Source organism: Glycine soja, chromosome 12, assembly GCF_004193775.1.
Source record: "Glycine soja cultivar W05 chromosome 12, ASM419377v2, whole genome shotgun sequence".
NCBI lineage: Eukaryota > Viridiplantae > Streptophyta > Magnoliopsida > Fabales > Fabaceae > Glycine > Glycine soja.
Genome location: NC_041013.1, coordinates 4,124,158 through 4,130,300, shown reverse-complemented (window position 1 = coordinate 4,130,300; position 6,143 = coordinate 4,124,158).

The following is a 6,143-nucleotide window of genomic DNA, read 5'->3' as shown; positions in this document are numbered from 1 at the left end:
AGTAATAGCATTTGGCTAATTGCTAGTAGGACTAAGCTCCCACAGATCGCCCTACAATATCACATGACAACTTGGTTAGCTTTCTAATAAACAAACTAAAAGCCACCTGTTTTACTTTAATCTAGCCCATTAGGGCAGCTTCCATTAAAAAAAATGAAAATCTAAAGAATTGTGCTGGGTATAGAAAACTAATTTAGGGAAGCCAATAGAGCAGTGGATTTTCTGGCAAATTTGGATCATAGGGTCAATTTTGTTATTTCTGTTGTTGATACTTTCTCTCCCCCTTTGGGTTTGATTCTGGCAGAGAATGGTAGGGGAGTTGTTTTCGAGCGCTTTGTAAAGCCGTAGTATTTTTGTAATTACCCCAAGTATAACAAAAACTAATTTAGGAAAAAAGGATGGTACTACAGCTCAAGGCAAAGAAAGCTTCTATGCTAAAAAAGTGTTAGGTTTGAATTTGTATCTGTCAACAAAATTTTATCTTGCTTTATCCACCAACTCGTTAGAGTTTTTTTTTTTAACAGAACTCCTTAAAATTAAAACAGTTAGTTTTTGCCAACCAATTATATTTAAAGACACTTTATTAGATTAATATCGTAAATTACTTTTCACAAACAGAATCTCTTTGCGTTCTTATATAAAGTTTAATTTATATAATTATGAATAAGAATATACTTAATTTGTTAACATGACGTACATATCATATGGTGGCTTGCTTTAAATTGTTTATACTGATACAATCAACTAATTTTAATATGAATCAGGTCAGGTAATTAATAGTTACAATTAATTTAATGTATTCAAGAAGATGAAAAATGAATTCAATTAATGAATCAGGTAAAGAAAGTTTAGAAAGTAGCTAGGACGCTAAGAACCTATCCTATCAATCAAATGATGCTACATTTGTAATTAATAATATAATGCACTGTCTGTTATATATGAGAGATATATAACCTAATCATCATTATTCAATACGACATCAAAGATTCTTGAGATATATCCAAGATTTATAGGCATTACAATAATAGATTTATCAATCCCTCAAGATTTACACGTGATTACCACTAACTGTTAAGAAAAATATACATCGCAAATTAATAGATTGAGAAGCTGATGATATGTAAATGATAATAGGCAGTACGTAATGGATAATTAATTAGTTAGCCAATTATTATTTAGTTTTCAGTATATTGGTTAATCCAATTCATTGTGTCACAAATATAATTAACACGTTAAAATATTCATTTAGAAAAGGAGATCTAGAATATCATGTTACCAGAGAATATGTGAAAATTAAGAAAACCTGTAATATATATATAAAAGAAAAAGAATAGATGAATAGGCTATATTGGCCTTGAGTACCTTTTTCTTTTCATGGATATATATATATATATATATATATATATATATATATGGATTTACGTGGGATCATTCAAAATCACGTTAAAAACTAATTAACATAATTTTAGACAAATATTGAATACTCAATTCTATATATGTTGAGAAGTTTATTTTAAATTCATAGTTGATTTTGAGTTAAACTAAATTTAGTATGTCATGTGTATGTTTTCATATTGAATATGCACGTTAACTATTAAAATTACATCAACCTTTCAAAATAAAATTAAAATCACATCAATTGAATAAAATAACGTGTGTTAAGTAACTTTTACATTAAATCAATTTTTCTTTTACTAAATTGTAGCCTCGTCCTCACTCAAATCCAAATAAATGAAACACAAAATCAAATATGTGCTAAATAATTTTTCCATTGAACCAATTTTTTTTTTTTTTTTTTGCTAAATTTTCCTACTAACTTGTTTTTAATAAAAATATTCTTAACATAAATCTAGTCATTTCAAAATCAATTCTACATAAAACCAATTTTATTTTAAATCAATTTTACAAATATGCTCGCCAAAATACACTTACTCATGCATGTTGCCTTCTCTATGTGAATGTGTAATTAAAGTTTCACGTCATCCACACTAATGAGAGGATCAGTCCAATAATAAAGCACTTAAAACTTTAGTTTGAAATTCACCAACAAAAAATTATTTATTGTTAAAGTAAAAAAGATCTTATACATTAAAAAAAAATCACATATGTTAATAAAAAGACCTAACATATTTAAAGTAAAAAATTTATTTTAAAAATTATTTTTGGACTAATTTTTTGTTTTACTGGCTCTACCCATGAGTAATGCAAAGCTTCCAAAATGATCCCACAATCTTAAATATATTGTTGCAAATCAAAATTTATTTTGGACACAGTCCTATCGAGGGGACCCAGTAACAGGGTAGCTTTGGCCCAAGATTATGGACAGTGGACAATTAGGGTTTAAGTCGTTTTGAAGGGAGTACCGTGGCAGCTAGCTAGGCCGGAGCACACTACAGGAACACATGCGTCTGAATTGTTAGCATCAAACAGTGTGTGTCCAAGCATTCAATAACTCCAACAATGCACCATCCATGCATCTTCACTGCATGTCTGTACCTTCGTGTTTATTTTGTCTTTTCTAATTGATATCCGGGTTAATCTTTTTCGAGCATTTTCTGAATAAGTGACTAATTCTCTTTCTTATTTGATAAAAAAAGGTTGTTTACATTTAAATGGAACATGTTTAACACAAAATGATTCAGACAATGGTATAAGACAATCTTTATATTCAAAGAGTGAAAATAATTTATTTAATAAAAAAATTTATGTTTAATTTTTATTGTAATAAAATTCCATCGAATAACAGTTAGTCATGTATTGTAATTGAGATTGATTTCTAACCCAATGAGTTGGGTTGATGTACACATGTAATTTCTCATTTAGGAAAAAAATTTAAAAAGTATGATAAACCTAATATGTTATTCAACACATAAAAATAGAAAAAAAAAACATAAATATAATAAGGATGTATGATGTAATAGGATAAAGAAAAATAAAAAATGTTAATAGTGTATAAAATTATGGATAATTCATATATTATTACTCTATTTAAATTAAGAGATTTACAATAATATTATTTTAGATCCTTCCCCCACCCAAGGTGCTTCTCTCTCGCAGTATATATATATATATATATATATATATATATATATATATATATATATATATATATATATGGAAATAGCTAATGGAATAGAATTTAAATTTTATACATCTAAAAAATATTTTTCCAATCAATCAGTTAAAAATTATAATAAATATAATTTTTAAAATAATTATTATAAAAATTAATAAATTTATTATATATAACTTTTTGTTATTAGATAATAATCTAAAATCTTTTTATATTGTCATTGTCAGAGCATTAACAATTTTATCATCACAAAAATTATCTCCGATTGATAGAATAATTAAATTGTTTAATGGATAAATATATGAGTATGGCTAATTAATTAATATCTACAAAATTTAATTGAAATGAGTATGGTCACTAAGGATCGGTGCAACATTTTTGCTTATTGATCCTTCACTTAACCTATCATTGTGTTTGTTCTTTTTTTATTATTATGTTATAAGTATAAAGTATTTATTAATTTTATCGATAACTAATTTTTATTAAAAAATTTGACTAATTATAGTTAATAAAGTCTCATCTCCAATCATATTTTTTATTTCATAAGACCAACTCAAACCTAAAACCTTATTAAAGGGATTTGAGTTTAATTTCACTCAAACTAATGTAATGTTAATTTGTGTTTTCTCTTTTTTAATCTCAATTAAAATATAAGAAAAAATTAAAATATAAGAAAAAATTGATGAAGTGTGCACCATTATTTCCTCATTCAATAAGGTAGTTGATTGATTATATAGTTGTCAAACCTTACTCATCTTCATAACGAAACTCTACTTTTTTATGATTTGTACAACTAGTACATTTATTGTCTTCAACAACAATGATGTTAGTATATGTAATTGATTAATATTTGATATACTTAGGTATGAAAATGAGTAAATTGAGTTTAATTGATTCGATTAAAACTTAAACTCATTAGTTTGATTCCATTCAATATTTTGATTATATTATATATTTTATTTATATATTTATTTCATGCAAAAAAACTTAATTTAAAAAGTTAATTATCCAATGAAGTTAATTATATATATAGACCAAATTATACATAACTTAAGTCCAACTCATTTATTTAATGAGCTAAAATGTGTGTTCACTTATTCGTAAATCAAATTCAACAAATCAATTATTAAATTGAGTCTTGAGCTAATTTTGATTTGTTCATTCTCAACCTTAAGATATACTAATGGTGTATTGAATTTATAATGAATTTGATCATTTTTTTTTTCAATCCCTTTAATTTGTTTCCTTTTTTTTCATTTTGTAAGATAACCTTAAATCAACCCAACTTAACCCAAATACAATTAAGTGGGATCAATTCATATCAAAACTAAGAATGAAGAACTCGGTCTAATTACATATGTTCTACCTAATTTATGTTTTATTTACCCACCTAATAAATTGACCACCCTACCTCCCACTTATATTTACCCCTAATAATTTGGGTCATAAACCCAAAATGAAGAGAGAGAATACATTTTTGGATTCAACCTTTAAATTGGAATTAAGTAATCGATAATTGAACATTTTGTTAACTTAATTTTATCTTTTCTCTTATTTATTTTTTTACATTATTTGGACAAAATTAAATGTTTGTAATTAATTGTTTTTCAAGTTAATTTTTTAAAGCCACAATTTGAAGTGGAAAATTTACTAACGAAAAGCTTTTCAATTCATGTGTCAAAGGAAGCATAATGATTTTGTCCTCCACTTGTCTACGATATTAAATTCTCTTTTAATAACCATAGCTTAATTCTAATTTATCGTTTATGTTGACATAAAGCACACACTTTCGACAAAGCCATCACTAATTCACAACCCACCTAATAAATCATCAACATGGCAATGGCAATGGCAAATCCAGATTAATCAGTGGCTTTTCATACTAAAAGGATTACCATTTTGGAATTGTCACCGTGAAGTGGTGTACCAGTTGGCACGGAAATTCCACCTAATGAAATATCGAATATGTTAAACTCCATTGATATATAGTGTTGTCTTTTGTTGCCATTCAGTTTGGCGTTTAATTTGCGTGATTTGATCATAGTATTTAACATTATTTACAAAAAAAATGGGTTGATTATTAAATATTAGATTAAATATATTTTCAATCTCTATAAATACAATAAATTTCGTGTTTAGGCTCCTAAAATTAATTTATCTCCTATTAATCCTCATTTATGAAATTGTATCAGATATGTTTTTTTTTCATGAAAAAAATCATGCTTTTATTCTCTATTTTATAAAAATATATAAATAAAAATCACATATGACGCATTTCTATAATTGAATAACTAAAAAGAGACAATTTGTTTTGAAAAGACTAAAAGCAAATATTATCCTATTTACAGGAGTTAAAAAAAAATGACCCTAAAATATTTTATTTTCAAATTTATCGTGATAGCTGAGTAGTTCATTAGCATTCCAAGATATAATTTCGTACTAGGTTAATCGATCAAAATTATTCAAATCGAAAACAAAGTGTTAATTAAGTGTATAAGAATTAGCATAGTAAGATATAAAAAGGGCGACTAAAAAGACAAAACTATGAATTCCTAGCTAGCCGTTTTGCTGCATTAATGTATAAAAAACAATTATAAGAAGCGGAAGCTGATATATATAGATCCTGCTGCTACCTACTGTATTTTATAAGTAAACTATATATATTGCCAAAAACGATTGCAGCAAATTAAAAAGTATGTCCCCGTATTTCATCAAACTGATTGATTGAATTGGTAGATTATTACAAAAGACAGGAAAAATTTATTTGTTACTTTAATAAATGGCAATGCACACATGGAGATTCGAATAATTGAAATTTATAATTTCTTAAGCCAATTAATTAATTAGGAGTTTTATTATAAGGAAACAAGCACAAAGAAATAGTAGTGAAATGATACTGAAGCACGTTCACGTTCCCCTTAGATTAGGGGAGCCCCATGTGATAATCGCAACACCAATCTGTTTTGTCATTTTGTTTGGCTCTATGCGTCTTGCACGTGTGCCTTTCATTCCATTGATTTCTACAAATGAGGCTTGCCTCTGCATCCTCCATTCCTGCTTTATCTAGCTC